This window comes from Camellia sinensis, chromosome 2, assembly GCF_055761805.1.
Source record: "Camellia sinensis isolate YWXY chromosome 2, ASM5576180v1, whole genome shotgun sequence".
Classification (NCBI taxonomy): domain Eukaryota; kingdom Viridiplantae; phylum Streptophyta; class Magnoliopsida; order Ericales; family Theaceae; genus Camellia; species Camellia sinensis.
Genome location: NC_138962.1, coordinates 180,871,215 through 180,891,451, shown reverse-complemented (window position 1 = coordinate 180,891,451; position 20,237 = coordinate 180,871,215). Strand labels below are relative to the sequence as shown.

The 20,237-nt window shown below is 34.4% G+C and overlaps 1 pseudogene; it reads left to right on the top strand.

Annotated features, from left to right (window-relative positions):
- The first annotated feature begins 2,594 nt into the window (after window positions 1-2,594).
- LOC145819275 (secreted RxLR effector protein 161 pseudogene) lies at window positions 2,595-3,221 on the top strand (annotated as a pseudogene).
- The last annotated feature ends 17,016 nt before the right edge of the window (window positions 3,222-20,237 follow it).

The following is a 20,237-nucleotide window of genomic DNA, read 5'->3' as shown; positions in this document are numbered from 1 at the left end:
TCCAATTTCCAAGTTTCACTGAACCATTCTAAATGACAATAAAAGTCGTCATGTTGCTTGATTGTTTTCAATATTGGTAGGTTCATATGTGTTCATTTCACATGATTCACTTGCCCCAGTTAGATCAGCTGTTTTTTTTGGTTTAGGACAGATGAAAGTCCAATATTAAAAAAATGTATTTTTGCTAAATTGGTTTATAAAATAAAATTATTTATATATTAGTTTAGTTGTAATTGATAATATATTAATGTTTTCCTTTTTATTTTCTTTGCAGATTGATTTTTGATGACATTTGGAAGCATACTTGCAAATCAAGATCAAGTGTTGATATTTTTTGTGGACTAATACTTAGTTCTACTCGTAAATCAAGATCAAATGTTATTTTTTTTGTCGATTGATACTTAGTTCATTTCGAGATTAGCTGTGATAGTGTTTTTGTTATACTTAATGAATTATTATTAAATTTGTTTGATGGATATATTTTGATTTATAATATATATTGGTTATTGAATTGTCTTGTGGAGTGGTGTATAATAGCCAGTGGATTTGTTAGTATATTTGAAAACTATTGAGATATGAGCAGAGATATTTGTGAAATAATAATTTAAATTAAATTATAAAATATGGAACAAGTTTAGTAACGAATTTGTTTCGTCATTTGTACTTGTTATTATGACAAAGTGATTATTCATCGCTAATAAACAATTTTTGTAACAAAATTTATTGCAGCCTATATATGAAAGTTTTCATTGATTTTGTTATTTGGTGACTAAAAATTTCGTCACGTATATATATATTTGTGACGAAATATTACATCTTACTGTGACGAAATTATTTCCTCATCAATGATCAACATGTGTGACGAAAAATTTCGTCACCTTTACATGTTACAGTGACGAAATTATTTCCTCATCAATAATCCACATGTGTGACAAATTTATTCGTCAACTAAAGTTATAAATATGGTACTGAATGACTATTTGGTGACAAAAATGAGAATTTTTAACGACAAAATGTTGTTTTATTGGTGACAAAAAATTTCGTCACTGAAGTAATTTCATTGGTGACGAAATTATTTTTCGTCACAGTGGTTTTTAGTGACAAACATTCAATGACGAAACCAGTGATGAAAATATTTCCTCACAAATATCTATAGTGATGAAATTAGCTTTTTGGAGACAAAAAAATTTCGTCATTCAAGACCCAACTTGTTGTAGTGAAACTCCCATAGAAGCTTGGAGTGGGAGAAAGCCGTCAGCAAAACATCTCAAAGTATTTGGATGTATTTGCTATGCTCAAATTCCAAATGAAAAAAGAAGTAAATTAGATGAAACAAGTGAGAAATGTATCTTTGTGGGATATAGCAACAAATCTAAGGGTTATCGATTGTATAGCTTGAAGAAAAATTGGATAATAATCAGCCGGGATGTGTTATTTGATGAGAATGCTTCATGGAATTGGGAAGAAGGTAAAATTGAAAAGCAATCTGTCCTATTTGATGAGAAGCAAGAAAATTCAACACATGAATATGAAAATGATGAAGATTCACACCAATCCTCACCAAGGACAGGTTCATCATCATCTTCCAACTCTTCTCCAAGTTCAAGCTCAAATTCTAATTCATCCTCACCTAGCTCAACTCCAAAAAAATTGAGGAGTTTGAGTGCTTGTGTAGTGGAACCTCAAAGTTTTGAAGAAGCAATTAAAGAGGAAGCTTGGAAGAAAGCAATGGAAGAAGAAATTGAAGTCATTGAGAAGAACAACACATGGGAATTGGTTGAAAAACCACAAGGCAAGGAAATCATTGGGGTGAAGTGGATTTATAAAGTTGAATTCGGATGGTTCATTCCAAAGAAACAAGGCAAGACTGGTCGCAAAAGGGTACACATAACAGCCTGGAATCGACTTTCAAGAAACATTTGCACTAGTTGCACGACTTGACACCATTTGAGCTCTCATTGCTTTAGCAGCCCAAAAAGGTTGGTCATTGTATCAACTTGATGTTAAATCTTTGTTTTTAGATGGAGAATTGAAAGAGGAAGTGTATATTGAACAACCCCAAGGATTTTTAATGAAAGGAGATGAAGACAAGGTGTATAAATTGAAGAAAGCATTGTATGGGCTAAAGCAAGCTCCAAGAGCATGGTATAGCCAAATTAATTTCTATTTCATCAACAAGGGTTTCAAGAAAAGCAAGAGTGAACCAACCTTATATGTGAAAAATCAAGGTATGTCAATTCTTATTGTTGCCTTGTATGTTGATGATTGGTTATTTTCTGGTAATGATGAGATAATGATTGAAGAATTTAGAAATGACATGATGAGAAGATATGAAATGAGTGACATCGGTTTGTTGAATCATTTTCTTGGAATTGAAATCTGTCAAGTTAAAGATGGAGTATTTATTTCTCAAAAGAAATATGCAGAAAATATTTTAATGAAATTTGGCATGAGTGGTTGTAAGCCCATGGCCACACCACTAGTTGTGAATGAAAAACTTACAAAGGAAGATGGAGAGAAAAAAAGTCGATGGTTCATTGTATAGAAGCTTGGTTGGAAATTTGTTGTATCTTACAGTTACAAGGCCGGATATAATGTATGCTGCAATTTTGCTTTCTAGATTTATGAATAATCCCAGCCAAAATCATCTTGGTGCTGCAAAACGAGTTTTGAGATATATTCAACGCACAACCAGCTATGGTATCAAGTATTGCAAATATTCAACTGTGAAATTGTTTGGTTTTTGTAATAGTGATTGGGGTGGTTGCACTGATGATATGAAAAGCACCTCCGGGTATGCATTTTCCTTGGGTTCTGGAGTATTTTCTTGGGCATCAAAGAAGCAACAAAATGTGGCGCAATCATCTACAGAAGCTGAATATGTTTCAGCGGGTTTGGTAACTTCCCAAGCAATTTGGTTGAGGAGAATACTTGAAAATGTTTGCGAAAAGCAAGAAGATGGTACCAAAAAATTTTGTGACAACAAATCAGCCATTGCCATGGCTAAGAATCCTGTTTTTTACAGGCGCACTCGTCATATTGCAATTAAACATCATTTTATTCGGGAAGCAATTGAAGAAGGTGAAGTGCAGCTCAAATTTTGCAGTTCAGATGAACAAATTGCAGATATATTTACTAAGGCTCTTCCCAAAGAAAAGTTCCAGCATTTCAGAGAGTTACTTGGAGTTATGGAGCAGCACATCAGGGGGGAGCAATGTTGAAATAATGTGCTTGTTTAATTTTGTATCCAAACAATCACTTATGCTTATTTAATTCTAGTTATGCTTTAGGTTGGATTTTGTTAATTATAGTTAATGTATGTGGAGGAAATTGGTCCAGATGTTTTATTGGTACTTGGGTTGATATAATTTCATATATAAAACTTGTAAGGGAAGCTAAAAAGTTAATAGAAAAATCTGCAAAAGGTGTTGTTCAGTTTAGACCCCTCTTCTCCCCTATTTTGGCTCTTCTTCTTCTCTATTTTCTGCAAAAAAATCAGATCAGATTTTGTATGTTTTAGATTGATTCCTTTGTAGTTTAAACACACATTTGCTTCCAAAACACCCAACATGAAGTTATTATTGTTGCTGCAATTCAAAGTTTTGTGGTAACATAGGATGATGTAATAAAATAGGGTTTATGGTGGTGGATTGTACAAAATCTCTTAAAGTAAATTTACAGCATACTTGGCAACAAGTGGATTTTGGATAAAGGATGCATGTGCAATAAACAATAATTGCAAAAATGATAAAGAGAGAAAATAAGAATTGTATATTTTTTATTTCTTTGTAATTGCAAACAAATTTAAAAGGTAAAATTGAAAACATAATTAAATTATTTGATGATATCAATAATTTTTGTTTTATTTATTTATTTATTTTTTTATAATAAAGTAACAAAAGGGATAATCTATAATAAAAAAACTAAACCTTAGGGGAGGTTTCTGCAATTTGATTAAACTTTAGGAAGGTCAATACCATACAAAACCAAACTTCAAGAGAGATTTTTTTTTATTTTTTATTTTTTTTCAATTTAGAAACCTCAGTCAGGAGAAGTTTCTGCAATTTTATTAAACCTAAGGAAGCTTAGTGTAATTACCCTTTTAATTATCTAGATGTATCTTTTGCTCAAGTTAATAAATTTTTTTTTCCAATCAAAATAATATAAATAAAAATATGTGTCACAACTTTATGCATTAAAATAAAGATCTCCAATCTACCATGTAATGAAAATGATCTAAATCTGTTTTAGTTTTAATGTATGCATAATCGGAGGAAGGATGGAACCAAGATTTCATTATTGGAGGGGGCCAAAGACAAATAATTTTTTTTCATCATATATACAAACACACATGTGTATATAATATGATATATAAACTATATATATAAACATTAAAAAAATTCAAATACCATAGAAGTAATCTCTATTAGAATAAAAGAAATTTTTTTAGTAGAAAATAAAAAAATAACTTAAGATGGTAGAAGAATGATATATATATATATATATATTTTTTTTTTTTAAAAGGGCTACAGTAAACATAATTTTTCATAGAAATAGGGAAGCCATAGCCCCTATAATTTTCTCCTAGTTCCATCCCTAATCAAATGTCATCATTTTAATGAGAAATTTAATAAAGTTTATTCGTAATAAATATTCCACAATTCACAAAATTCCATTTTGACACTTCTCTTTCTATTTTCTCTAATGTTATAGATAATCAGGGGAAAAAAATGCTATAGTATCATCCATCTTAATTTCTTTTGGAAAAGATTACCGATACATCCAAGTTGAAGGGTGCAGTATGTATTAGGTCCAAGAATTAAGCTTATTTGGTGAATAAGATATGCATTGAAAAGTCGTCAGAAATTTGGTTGAATAGTTGCTGGCGACCAATGGACAATCGCCGACGACAGTGGCTGCTGGTAGTAGTGAGTTAAACAGATAGATGATAATGAATAGATATTTGAATAGATAGGTGACACGTGTACAGATAGTAAGAAATTTGAACAGATAGTTGGACACATAAGTGACACATGTACACATTTGAACAAATAGATAACATGTGTACAAATAGGTACATTTGAATAGATAGATGTCAATTGAACATATAGGCAGATAGTTAAGCTTATGAATAAATAATATATCTTTTTAGACAAATAACATCTTTTTTGCCTAAAAAACTTTTAACTTGGATTAATTGGGCCAATAGTTTTAGAAATTTACCTCTGGTGTGAATGCCTTTTTCTTTTCCTATCTACTAGTGAAAATCCGTACTATGCACAGGATGTGAAAAAACTAATAAAATATATTTATATAAAATAATATAAATAGTTAGATTTTTGTATGTAAATTATGAAAATAAAAAAATATATATTGAAACTTACAATTTAAGTTTTTACAATTTTATCACAATTTATGTATCCATTTTTAATTTTTCACAACTTCAATAATGTAACTTTCAACCGCTTTGCTAAAGTTGTAAATTTGGGTGAGTTAGCCTGTAAATTTTTAAAGATTGTGTAACATAATTTTTAATTCAATGAAAACCTATGTAAAATTCAAAAATTCAAATAAATTTGAATAGACATGGACAGAGACACCAAATAACATGAACAATTAAAAAAAATTGTATATATAAATATATAAAATTATTTGCTAATTTATTTTTTTAATAATAAATCAGATTAATTAAAAAATTAATATTAATGAACAAAAGAAAATACGCCTTTTAGAAAGGGATCATCGAATAAGTTGATATTAAAAAAATTATATTTTACAATGGCATAAAATAATTTAAATAGTATGATTTTTCAAAAATTATTTTTAATTTAAAAATTGCAATAAAATATTTAAATATAATAAAATTAAATTTCTATAAAATAAAAGTATCTGTATAAAAGAAAAAGGTAAGAAGAAAATTTAGAATGGTATTCTCGTTTGATCTGAAAATAATTATAAATGACCAATAAATTATCACCTATAACCCTCATTTTTTTAAATAAAAAAAAAAAGATATTTCACAAACCATTACTTTTATGAGAATAATAACATTTATTTCTATTTGTTTTAGCAAAACTCATTTTTTAGCAACTTCAGCCAAATTTTTTTCATTTTTTATTTTAGTTTGTTTAATTGACAACTGAGATTAAAAATTAAAAAAAAAAATTAACAGGATCCACCATGTTTCTGAAGTGCTAGAATAGTCTAAATGAACAATAAGGAAAATATTTGAAATCGACAAAAAAAACACCCGCAATTGTATCCACAATAATGTGGGTATCATATGTGTCAATTCTTGATTTGCTATACACTAACATGGGGCCCAACTCCCTCATCGCATCATTATGGGTGAAAGTGTGGGTCTATAGTATTGCTGGAATAATAAATTATCACTTGTAACTCCTATTTTCTTTTTTTATTATATATATTTTAAAAAAAAGTGTCACCAACTATCAGTTTTAATAGGAAAAAAAATATTTATTTCTATTTGAATTTAGCAAAAGTCACTTCTTAACTATTTAAGCCAAAAAATTTTTTATTTTTTTATTTTAATTTGTTTAATTGACAATTGAGATAAAAAAAAAATTGATATAATCCATTAGGTTTAGTAATTATTAAAAAAATCATTCATTTTCTTAATGTTTTTGTATTTTGCTAAAAATATATTTTGTATTAAAACAATTTATTGTTTAAGTCCTTGTAATTTAGAAGGGCATAAATGTTTTTTTTATAAAATTTAAAACCAAAAATGACAAAAAAAAAATATAAACTTTTAATAGTGATTGATAATTTAATTACATGTATTTAATAACATATTATGTTTAGACCAATAATATTATGACACATGTGAATATTGACCTCATTCTAATTGTAGTAACAAAATTTAAATTTAAAATTTATTTTATAATTTAATAAAAGATGTATAAATTAATGAATATTGATCTTATTCTGGTAACATAATTTAAAGAAAAATCTAAATTTAAAATTTTATTTTAAGAATAAAAAATAATTTATAAACCAATCATATTGTGACACATATTACAAAAATTAAACAAAATAATAAAATAAAATAAAAAAAGAATTGTGGCTTTAAGTTTTAATAGGATGATAACGTTTTTAGTTATAATAGTATAGAGATTTTCTATGAGATTTTGAAACTCTCATAATATCTCTTCTTAAAACCATTCTTTTGTAAAATATATAAATAATTTCAACGTCACTCTTATTACTCCTAAATACAAAAATTATGAGCTAATTATGATAATTTTAAATTTGTACTTAAAACTTATAAAGCAAGATCATTATAATTTTAAATTTATAGTGTGCCAATTTTAAATTTAAATTAATAGATTATTTTTCATATTTAATGACCTTTAAATTTTAATTTTGAAATGGATTAGTATACTTTTTATTTTTTTAAAGATTTGATATACTTTCCATTTAAAAGGAAATAATCAAGGGATATTAATTTTTATTTATTTATTTATTTTTGCTTGAATAAGAGCTTACCAATAGAAGATTTTTTTTAATTTATAAAAATCAAAAAATTATAAAATTTAGATTTGAAACTTGAAACTCCCACAAGACTCGTAGGTTAACCTCTTTTTCCTTATAAAATATTAGATTATTATTATTTTTTTAATTTTATTTTTTCTCATTTTCCTAACCAAAGCTGTATTTCACCAAGTCACACTCCATGGTTTTAAATGTTTGGGTTTGGTTATGGTGTGCAACTTACACCTTACACCTTATACCTTACACTTACACCTTACACTTACACCTTTTGTAAAAAATTAAACCTTACACTTACACCTTTTTTGAGGTTGCACACCATGTGCAACCCACTTATACCTTACACCTTACACTTACACCTTATACTTATACTTACACCTTACCCTTACACTTTTTGTGTAAGTGGCACATGGTGTGCACTTGCACACTTAAGAAAACTCCTAAATGTTTTCACCAAGTCACACTCTATGTTTGGCATGAAGGTTTGGGTTAGGTTGGGGCTAGTTTAGTCACAAAAAAAAAAAATAAAATAAGTTTTTTATTTTAATAAGACAAAATATCACATCCAAACATAATCATTTTATTTTTCCTCTCACAAAAAGTCAAAAAAACTAAAAAAACCTATCACAAACGAGATTCTTTAGCCCCAAGCTAAAATAGTTAAAATGTAAAAAAACTAAAAAGCCAACCCATATCCCAAACGAAGGCTACCTAAAAAGGACGTTTGGCAGTGTCCGAATAAGTATGAAAAACATATAAAACTCCGTACTTTCCCCCCCTATTTATGTAAGGGTAAATTACACTAAATTTCTTTAAATTATGACTCATTTACATTTTCTTTTTTCTAAATTTCAGAACTCAAGTAATCACATCGAAATATTATCTTATTATACCAAACTTTTTTCATTAGGATTTGTTAGGGATTTAAACAAAATCAGATCATGTATAAATCATATGACATACTTATTGATTTTTATGAACAATAATATCCTTACCTGGTGATTCTATTTGAACTATACCTTTTATATCTTAGTGATAAAGTACAAACGAGATCACCATAGTCACAAAAATTCAAAAAGTGTTTCCTATATAATTTTATATAAATTCCAAATAGAATCCTAACAGGAGAGCTTAGTTGTAGCAACATAGTATTTCGAAGTGATTAATTGTTGAGTTTTGAACTCCAAGAGAGCAAAGTGTAGATGAGTCATAATTTAAGGAAATTTAATTACTATAATTTACCCTTTATATAACTATTTGCACATGCAAAAAATAAAATAAAATAAAATAAAATAATTATTATCTTCTTGAGAATTAGCATTAAGATTGAAATATTTAGTCTTTGATATTGGCCCTGTTTGGTAGAGCTTATTTTAGCTAATTTAAGTTGTTTTGGTATGCTTGGTTCAACTTAATAATATAGATTATAGCTTTTTATAAGTCAAAAATCATTTTTTTTCTTTGAGTGGGAGAGAAGAAGCTTTCCAAAACAACTTAAGCAGGCAGTTGCCATTTGAGGAGCAAAATGACTTAAATGCCCCTTACAATTTGAAGTTATTACAAGTGTGCCATGTATATAAACTAAAACACATTCATTTCTCTCTCTCACACGAACCAGAGAGGCGATTTCTGATGAATGGAGGCAATTTCCGGCAACGACGGGACATTTCTAGTTCTCTCTCTCTCTCTCTCTCTCTCTCTCTCTCTCTCTCTCTCTCTCTCTCTTTATTATTTCTTCTCTCTCTCTATAGCGATCCCGGTTTTCTCTCATTTGGTTGTTGTATTCCGAACTTAGGTTCCGTGGTGTTGGTTGTTGTATATCTCTTGTTTTCATCCTTCAATTCTATATATTTGAGTTTTAGGATGTGTTGGGCAGGTTTGTAACAGGTTGGTTGTGTTTGGAAACAAATGGTTGCTGCCCAGATTTTGGTGTCTTCGCTCGAGCGAGGCTTTTGTCGCTCGAGCGAACTCTGTGTTTTAGATCCTTCGCTCGAGCCAGGGTTCCTTCGCTCGAGTGAGAGTTGTGTGTTTGTGTCTGGTGGCTCAAGCGAGAAGTCTTGCGCTCAAGCTCGCGTTTGCGTTTGGTTCTGGACCTGATGGTTGCAATTCTTCGCTCGAGTGAGCTTTTCTTCGCTCGAGTGAGCGAGCGAGCGAGCTGTATGTTTTGGGTTTCTTCACTCGAGCGAGCTTCTCTTCACTCGAGTGAGGTTTCTTGTGTGTGGTCGCTCGAGCGACCAATCCTTCGCTCGAGCGAGCCTCGAATATATCAGTTGGCAGCAGCTTCTTCTTCTTCACTTTTTCATCTCCTTTTTCTCTCAAGCCCTAGAATGGCTGCCTCTCTCTCTAAACCATCACTTCTCTCTACAAATCCATCTAGTTCTAGTGTGTTTCTACCCTAGTCCCTTTATTAAAGGTGTGGAGCTCGGTGTGGGCTACATTTGAATCCGAAAATTTGTGAATTTGGAGCATCTTGGGTTTTCATCATCTTCTCCATTTGGTCTCTTCTTTTGAGGTAGGGTTAACCTACTCCTTCTTATGGATTTTAACATAAATTTTAGTCATTTTGATGAGTTGGTGTTGTTGGGTAATTTTGGAAAAAGTTAGAGTTTGATGTGCAATTTATAAAAGAGGGGTTTTGTGTTTTAAAAACTCCATGTGTATGTGAGACCTTGGAAATGGCATTATTGTTGTTAAATGGAAGAAATTGAACCTTAGGGTTAATATTTGAAAAAGGGGGAAAATGCCCTAATAGTGTTAAATAATTTATTTGAATAATTAATTTGTGGAAATATGAAATTGAGTTGAAATTCATGAAATTGGGGAATTACGAGATTGAATGGTGTAGTTGGATTAATTAATCACTTACCTATGAAAATGTTGATATTATGTCTGTTGATGCAATTATTATCTGTTTAGAAATAACTGCTTTGGGCTATCAGTGGAGGATAGTCTTGATTGTTGTAGACACTATATGTTGATTAGGGAAAACTGAAACTAATCATCTGGAATATGTCATTCAATGTGACGATTGGAATAATACATCGAATATGTGTATTGATTGATCATTGTATATGATGAGTGTTTAAATATATTGTATATGTATATTGTTTGGGAAGAGATATGGGATGTACTCCATGGTTTGAGAGGAGATAGGGGATGGACTCTCAAACCTGTTTGGGAGGAGATAGGGGATGGACTCCATTAATACAGCGAATATGTGTATTAATTGAAGTATTGAAGTGTTTTTATATGAGCCATAGTCTCATTGAATTGTGGTTATTGGAAGTGTTATTGTATGAGTTGTTATCTCATCAAATTGTTGGCCAGGTTCTGAGCCATGTTTATGAATTGAACTGATTAAGTAAAGGAAAGTGGAATGAATCATGTACATAATTGTCATGGAACTGAATTGTGTTGTAAGTTGGTTCACAAGTATTAGCCATTTATCATATGCTAATGTTTTAGTTATTGCTCATATCTGATTTAGTATATCTCTACTGGGCTATGGCTCACCCTATATGGGACATCATTTACAGGTCCAGGTGATATGCCACCTTCAAGGACGTAGCTTGGGAGGCTTAGAGGCGGAAGAACTTTTGTTGTTATATTTTTGTGTATTACATGTAAATTCAAGCCAAGGGCTTATTTGTATAAAGAGTTAGAACTCTTCTTTTGTTGAACCCAAGTGTTGACTTGGAAAGTTGTAGGCCCGTAGGGCATTTACTTTTGTTGTCAACATGTAATACTTTTTCACTAAACAGTTTGATGAATGAAAATATGCTTTATTCTCTTATGTCTATGCATGTCAAGGATGTGGGTTTATATGTATTATTTTGAAGGCGTTACAACTTGGTATCAGAGCGTACCGGGTTCGAATACTTTGGGTACGCGGGAAGTGGTTAGTACCACAATGGGTTTGTCTCGCTTGTTAGAGACTTATGCATGATGTTATATGTTTATTTGATAACATGTTTATGTGACTATATGGGTATGGGATTTAGTTTCTAGGATATTGTTTGGATCCTTGGGTTTCTGGGAGTTCTGTTGGAAAAGCACCTGATCAATGTTGTTTCTAACTGGAACTTTAGCAACGCCTTGGGACTGTCATTATCCAGAAATGAAATTCGTAAGTGCTTATGTGATTATGTGCTTACGTGGAATGAATTACTGTTGTCCAATGCATTAGGAGGCGAGTGTTATAGCTTCGGCACACTTGTGAATGTGCTAATGATCTTCGTTACCTTTATTAGGATGTCAGGACGAGGACGTGGTGGTAGGCGAGGTAGGCCTAGGAGGCAGGAGATGCCTATATCGGATGAGATTTCGGCGCAGCAAGAGGGTGTTGGTTAGGCCAATGTGGCTGAGCCAGTAGGTCAGCAGGCCATAGGCGCCTTTGCCCGCGAGATGGCAGGAGCATTGAGGGAATCCATGGACATTCTCAGAGCTGAGAATCAAGTCCAGGCCTATGTTACTGAGGCAGGGCCTTCTTTTCTGAAGAGAGAGTTTTTCCGGTCCAATCCGGATGAGTTTCTGGGGGATCCGAAAGATCCACTTAAGGTTGATGAGTGGTTTGAGCAGATGACGAAGACGTTTGAGATGCTTAGCATCGAAGACGGGGCTTTGAAGGTGACCTTGGCATCCTTCCAGCTGAAGGGAGACGCAAGTCAGTGGTGGAAGTTTGTTCGGGGCCGTATTGGTGGGACTTGGGAGGCTTTCGTTGACGCCTTCCAGGAGAAGTTTTTATCTCCTATTGTCAGGGAGAAGTTAAGAGATCAGTTCTGTCAGCTCAAGCAGCTAAGTTCATCAGTGGCCGAGTTCGAGGCTGCATTTACTAGTTTATCAAGGTTTGCACCTGAGCTAGTGGCGTCTCTGGAGTTCGAAAGGAAGTTGAGGCACGGACTCAAGGTTAGGGTTACTGGGTCCATGACTCGGGAGTATGGACGCCTTGTGGATGTTGCGGCCCATATGGAGATTATTATGCACGAGGAGGAGGAGAGGTTGAGGAGCTCCAAGAGGAGTCAGGATGGCCAAGGGGATGACAGGAGGCAGAGGGGTTTTAACCCTCAGCAGTCACAAGGTGCTTTTGTGAGATCTACCTTTCTAGTGCCGAGTTCAGGTTCTGGAAGAGGCAGTCAGGGAGACTTTACTTGTTACAAATGTGGTCAGCTGGGCCAAGAGTCTCCAGCTTGCCCGCAAAGGGGAGGAGGGCAGAGAGCAGCTTCATCTTCGGCTCGACCTTAGAGCCAGAGTCAGGGGAGAGGCCAACCGCTCTCTTATTACCAGTGTGGTCAGGCGGGGCACCAGTCTGTGTAGCAGTCTTATGCTCCGAGGGGTGAGCAGGTAGACCAGAGACCTTCAGAGCGCGTGTATGCTGTTACCGCGCAGGATCTTGTACCGGTTCTATCTGTTGTGAGAGGTACCATTTTGTTTTGCAACTCGGTTGCTAGTGTGTTGATTGATACAGGTGCATCCCATTCCTTTATATCTGCTGTATTTGTATCTGTTTTGGGGTTGGAGTTGGTGCAGTTAGCATCTCCTATTTGTGTTGTGTCACCTGTTAGGGGTGAGTTAATTTTGAAACAAGGGTGTCGGGGCTGTGATATAGAGGTCGCTGATCGTCGGTTTCCATTTTTTTTTTGTGGTTATGGCTATGTCGGGTTTTGATGTGATTTTGGATATGGATTGGCCATCGTCATATCGGGCTGTTATTAATTGCTACCGCCAGCGGGTTACTGTGTGTACCTTGAGCGGGGATTATTTCCATTTCTTAGGGGATCGGGCTGGTAGTGTTTTGCCACCAGTGTATGATCCGCGAGGGTGGAGTGAGCTTAGTGGTCTTCTCGCTAGCTTTTATGAGTAGTGAGTGTGATGAGATCCAGATTGAGTTACCCCGAGTGGTTTGTGAGTACTCGGACGTCTTTCCCGAGGACCTTGTTAGTTTGCCACCCCGTCGAGAGGTGGAGTTTTCTATTGATTTAGTGCCCGGCACGACGCCGATTTCTATGGCACCTTATCGTTTTGCTCCAACTAAATTGAGTGAGTTGAAGATTTAACTCCAGGAATTGCTAGATAAGGGCTTTATTCGCCCTAGTACTTCACCGTGGGGAGCACCAACCCTCTTTGCTAAAAAGAAAGATGGGGCTTTGAGACTTTGCATTGATTACCGGAAATTGAATCGGGCTACGGTTAAGAACGAGTACCCTATGCCTCGCATTGATGATTTGTTTGACCAGTTGAAAGTGTCCCGTTGTTTCTCTAAGATAGACTTGAGATCGGGCTAATATCAGTTGAGGGTCAGGGAGGAGGATATTCCGAAGACGGCATTCCGTACGCGGTATGGCCACTATGAGTTTCTAGTGATGCCTTTTGGGCTCACCAACGCACTGGCAGTGTTTATGGACTTGATGAACTGGATATTCTGGGAATTCTTAGATCGTTTTGTAGTCATTTTCGTAGACGACATTCTGATTTAGTCACCTTCTGAGGAAGAGTACGAGGAACACTTGAGAGTGGTACTTGAGTTGCTTAGAGCCCATAAGATGTATGCCAAGTTTGGAAAGTGTGGGTTCTGGCTAAGAGAGGTAAAATTCTTAGGTCATGTGGTCTCCGGAGAAGGGGTGTCTGTTGATTCATCTAAGACAGATGCAGTGTAGGATTGGGCACAGCCTAAGAGTGTTTTTAAGATCTGTAATTTTCTGGGATTAGCTGGGTATTATCGTCGATTTGTGAAAGATTTCTCCAGGCTAGCTTCACCAATGACTAGATTGACGCGGAAATGGGTCAAATTTGTATGGAGTGAGACTTATGAAAAGTCGTTCCAAGAGTTGAAAGTTAGACTTACTGTTGCTCTAGTTTTGATATTCCAGAGAGAGGTTTGGGCTATGCAGTTTATTGTGAAGCCTCACGAGAGGGTCTGGGTTATGTGTTGATGCAGGAGGGGAAAATGGTAGCCTATGGCTCACGGTAGTTGAAAATACACGAGAGGAATTACCCTACACATGACCTAGAGTTAGCAGCTATGATTTTTGCCTTGAAGATTTAGAGGCACTGCCTTTATGGTGAGAGATTCGAGGTATTCTCGAATCATAAGAGTCTGAAGTATCTGTTTACACAAAAAGACTTGAACTTGAGGCATATTAGGTGGATGAAATTTATTGAGGATTACGACTTCGAGTTGCATTATCATCCGGGGAAGGCCAATGTTGTGGCCGATGCCCATAGCAGGAAATCCATTAGTGATGTAGCTTGTATAGCTATCCAGGAGTGGGAGATGTTGGGTGCACTTGGCGAGTTTGATTTGCTTCTGGGCGAATCAGTTGAGTCTGAGGCTTTGTGTTCCGTAGTTGCGCAGCCTACACTTATGAATCGAGTATTAGAGGCACAGAGAGGTGATTTTGAGGTAGAATCCCTCCGGGAGAAGATCTCCAGTGGGAAGGTTGAGAAGGGTTTGACGGTGTATCCCAACCTGCGTGTGAGATACCGAGACCGTCTGTTTATGCCAGAGTCTTGTTGAGAGGAGGTATTCCAAGAGTTTCACCATTCACGCCTTGCGGTGCATCCGGGAGGCACTAAGATGTATCGTGATTTGGGTCGCCAGTTTTGGTGGCGGGGTATGAAGAAAGATGTGGTAGTTTTCGTGTCTAAGTGCCTTACTTGTCAGCAAGTGAAGGCCGAACATCGGAGGCCAGCGGGTTTGTTATAACCCTTGCCTATAGCCGAGTGGAAGTGGGAGCATGTCACTACGGACTTCGTTGTAGGTCTTCCGAGGACTCAACGGGGTAATGATGCTATTTGGGTAGTTGTAGACCGGTTGACTAAGTCGGCGCACTTTATTCCTATACGCGTGAGAGATTCGGTAGGTCATCTTGCCGACTTGTATATTTAGGACATAGTGAGGTTGCACGGGGTCCCAGTGTCGATCGTCTTAGATAGAGATCCACGTTTTACTACTAGGTTGTGGCAGAGTTTGCAGAGTGCCTTACGTACTAGATTGACCTTTAGTACGGCTTATCATCCTCAGACTGACAGGCAGTCCGAGCGTACTATATAGATCTTTGAGGATATGCTTCGAGGTTGTGTCCTTGACTTTAGTGGGTCGTGGGAGAGGCACTTGCCTTTAGTGGAGTTTGTCTACAACAACAGTTTCCAATCAAGTATTAGTATGGCACCGTTTGAGGCCTTGTATGGCTGACCATGTAGGTCTCCAGTTTGTTGGGCCGAGGTGGGTGATGCACCTTTGTTGGGCCCGGAGTTGGTTCGGGAGACGACGGAGAAAGTTGAGCTTATCTGTAAGAGACTTGTTACAGCCCAGAGTCGTCAAAAGTGTTATGCCGACTGTAGGAGGAGGCCTTTGGTATTTGAGGTGGGTGATCATGTCTTCTTGAAAATATTACCTAGGCGGGGTTCGATGAGGTTTGGTAAGAGTGGGAAGTTGCCCCCTCAGTTTATTGGCCCTTTTGAGATCCTTGAGAGGATTGGCGAGGTTGCCTACCGTTTAGCTTTGTCGTTACAATTGTCTGGAGTGCATGACGTGTTTCATGTTAGTATGCTTCGGAAGTACGAGTCGGATCCATCGCATATATTGGATTGGACCGACTTAGAGGTAGATGAGGATATCTCGTATGAGGAGAGACCGGTGCGGGTCTTAGATAGGCGGGAACAGGTCTTGCGAGGCAAGACGATACCCTTAGTAAAAGTTTTGTGGAAACATCACGAGGTTGAGGAAGCCACTTGGGCACGTGAGTTGGATGTCCGTGAGAAATATCCAGACTTGTTTGTTAATGTTTAACTATGTAATGGAAATTTTGTTGTATTGATAAACTTTAAGAGCATTGAATGTGTCTTAAGTTGTAAAGCATTGTATATGTTTTGGTTTATGGAAATGTTGTAATGGTTGAGCATGTCTTGAGAATGAAAGTTTAATTTAGCATTGTATATATTAAATATGTTGTAGGAATGCAAATAAATCATTAACATTGAATATGTTATGGAATTGTGAATCATGTATATTGGAAATTGTTGGATTTTAGAAAATGCATGTTGAAAATGCATATTGAATTATATTGTGAATTACCTCTTGAATAGAGATGGGATGACCGGTAATGGGTCAAGATGTTGGTTATTGAATTGTAATATTGTTGGGAATTGAGAAATCATGTTTTTGAAACTTATATCTAATTTCGGGGCCGAAATTCTTTAAGGGGGGGAGGTTATAGCGATCCTGATTTTCTCTCCTTTGGTTGTTGTATTCCGGACTTAGGTTCCGTGGTGTTGGTTGTTGTATATCTCTTGTTTCCATCCCTCAATTCTATATATTTGAGTTTTAGGATGTGTTGGGCAGGTTTGTAACAGGTTGGTTATGTTTGGGAACAAATGGTTGCTGCCCAGATTTTGGTGTCTTCGCTCGAGCGAGGCTTTTGTCGCTCGAGCGAGCTCTGTGTTTTAGATCCTTCGCTCGAGCCAGGGTTCCTTCGCTTGAGCGAGAGTTGTGTGTTTGTGTCTGGTGGCTCGAGCAAGAAGTCTTGCGCTCGAACTTGCGTCTGCTTCTGGCTCTGGACCTAATGGTTGCAATTCTTCGCTCGAGCGAGCTTTCCTTCGCTCGAGCGAGCGAGCTGTATGTTTTGGGTTTCTTCGCTCAAGCGTGCTTCTGGGTTGTAGACCTGAAGCTTCAAATTGTTTGCTCGAGCGAGGCTTTCTACGCTCGAGCGAGGTTTCTTGTGTCTGGTCGCTCGAGCGACCAATTCTTCGCTCGAGCGAGCCTCGAATATATCAGTTGGCAGCAGTTTCTTCTTCTTCACTTTTTCATCTCCTTTTTCTCTCAAACCCTAGACGACTGCCTCTCTCTATAAACCACCACTTCTCTCTATAAATCCATCTAGTTCTAGTGTATTTCTATCCTAGTCCCTTTATTAAAGGTGTGGAGCTCGGTGTGGGCTACATTTCAATCCGAAAATTTGTGGATTTGGAGCATCTTGGGTTTTTATCTTTTTCTCCATTTGGTCTCTTCTTTTGAGGTAGGGATAACCTACTCCTTCTTATGGGTTTTAACATAAATTTCAGTCATTTTGATAAGTTGGTGTTGTTAGGTAATTTTGGGAAAAGTTAGGGTTTGATGTGCAATTTATAAAAGAGGGGTTTTGTGTTTTAAAAACTCTATGTGTATGTGAGACCTTGGAAATGGCATTATTGTTGTTAAATGGAAGAAATTGAACCTTAGGGTTAATATTTGAAAAAAGGGGAAAATGTCCTAATAGTGTTGAATAATTAATTTGAATAATCAATTTGTGGAAATATGAATTTGAGTTGAAATTCATGAAATTGGGGAATTATGAGATTGAATGGTATAGTTAGATTAATTAATCACTTACCTATGAAAATGTTAATATTATGTCTGTTGATACATTTATTATCTGTTTAGAAATAACTGCTTTGGGCTATCGATAGAGGATAGTCTTGATTGTTGTAGACACTATATGTTGATTAGGGAAAACTGAAACTAATCATCTGGAATATGTCATTCAATGTGACGATTGGAATAATACATCAAATATGTGTATTGATTGATCATTGTATATGATGAGTGTTTAAATACATTGTATATGTATATTGTTTGGGAGGAGATAAGGGATGTACTCCATGGTTTGAGAGAAGATAGAGGATGGACTCTCAAACCTGTTTGGAAGGAGATAAGGGATGGACTCCATTAATACAGCGAATATGTGTATTAATTGAAATATTGAAGTGTTTTTATATGAGCTGTAGTCTCATTGAATTGTGGTTATTAGAAGTGTTATTATATGAGTTGTTATCTCATCAACTCTTTAAAGGGTGTACATAATCTTTCCCTCCCTAATAAAGATGAGCGTTGTTGATGATGACGACGACATCCCAGTCTCTCAGTCATCCAGCACTAAGGGAAGGATATGAGAGTGGAGAAAAATTATTTGGTACTCCTAGAACGTTATGTGATGGTATTTTTCATTAATTATAAATTTTTATATTCTTTTATATTCTTTATTTATTCAATATAAATTTATGAGTTCTATCCATTCTATCAATTAAAATATCATTAAGATACCACGTCACAGTACCCACAACCAAAAGTTCACGATTATGGTCTTTCTATGATTCGTTTTTGAGGAAACATCCTTCGGTCCTTCAAATTTTCTTGGGTTTTTCAATTTAATCCTTAGATTTCGTATAACATTAATTTGTCTCTTAAATTTTTTAAATTTTGATTAATTTAGTCTCTATTATTGCATTTCGACTACAATAAAATGGAAGTTATTATCGTGGTACTAAATTTCATTTAGAATTTTATTTTAGCCTCTAAATTATATTTTAAAAATCAATTAGCCCTCCTAACATAAAAAAAAATTAATTTAAATATTTAATTAAGAAAATTTATCTCAAAAATGAAAATTTTAAATTTTAAATAAAAAAATTGAGTATTATTCATGTTGAGTACTCTTTAAATAGTAATTGAATTTTAAAATTTTTCTCACTTAATTTTAAAATAACTATTAGTCGATCAATTCTATTAAAATTAATTTGAGGTATAAATTAGTTACAATTACGCATACGCACACATATAGAGTAATTAAGAAATTTCAGCTCAATAAGTTTTTCCAAGATCGACTCAAGATAATTTGAGACCTATGAAGCACAGGTACGTGTATAAGTACTGGTACTGGTACGAGTACGAGTATGAGTACGAGTACGATACGAGTACGTAAAAAGGGTAAAATTAAAAGAAAATAAGATAAGTGTATAGTTTGATACGTTCATAAAAAATATTTATTTTTAATTTGAAGTAATACAAAAATTGATTAAATGGTTTAATTTGTTAAGATTCAACATACAATTGACATTTAAGGTTGTTTTGAAAAGCTGGTTAAAAGTTGATTCTTTAACTTTTTTTTTAAAAAACTTATAAAAAAAATAGAGAGGTGATGTGGCCCAAAATAGGTTAAAAACCAAAAAATAACTTTTAGCCAAGTTTCCAAATTGCCACTTAATATAAAAAATATAAGCATAAGATAAATTAAAATTAAATGTCATTATACTAAATAATTTATACACCATAACTTAATTTTAAAATCATGCTAAGTATAAAACTAAAATTGAAAAAAAAACTCTAGTAAAAGGAATTTTATCGCTGTAGTAGAAGAAAATTTTGTTTCGATTGAGGTACGACACGGCTTAGGCATATACTATGTATGTCTGAGTATGTCAAAATTAAGAAAAAAAAATTTGTGTACGTGTTTTGTGTACCCAGTACATATGTAGAAATACAATACATCAGTAAGTACTCGGGAGAGATACGACATGTTTGTCAAAGTATCTATATTTCATAGTCATAAGATAATTCTAAATGAAATTTTTTATATGTTTTTTATTTTTTTTTACAAAATATATATTATTTAAAATTTAATTTTTTCATTATTGAGCTAAAAAATTATTTTTAAATATTTAATTTTTTATATTTAGGAGGCTAATTAATTTTTAAGGTTTAATTTATAAGTAAAATAAAATTTCAAATAAAATTTAATATTACATCAGCAAGTTCCGTTTGATTACAAACAAAATATGATGGCAAGAACTACATTGATCAAGATTTCAAAAATTTGAGGAGCAAATTAATATTATTGAAAATCTAGGGTAAAATATTTCCGTTGTATCCAAAAAAAAAAAAATAAGTCTAGGGTAAAATTGATAAAGACATG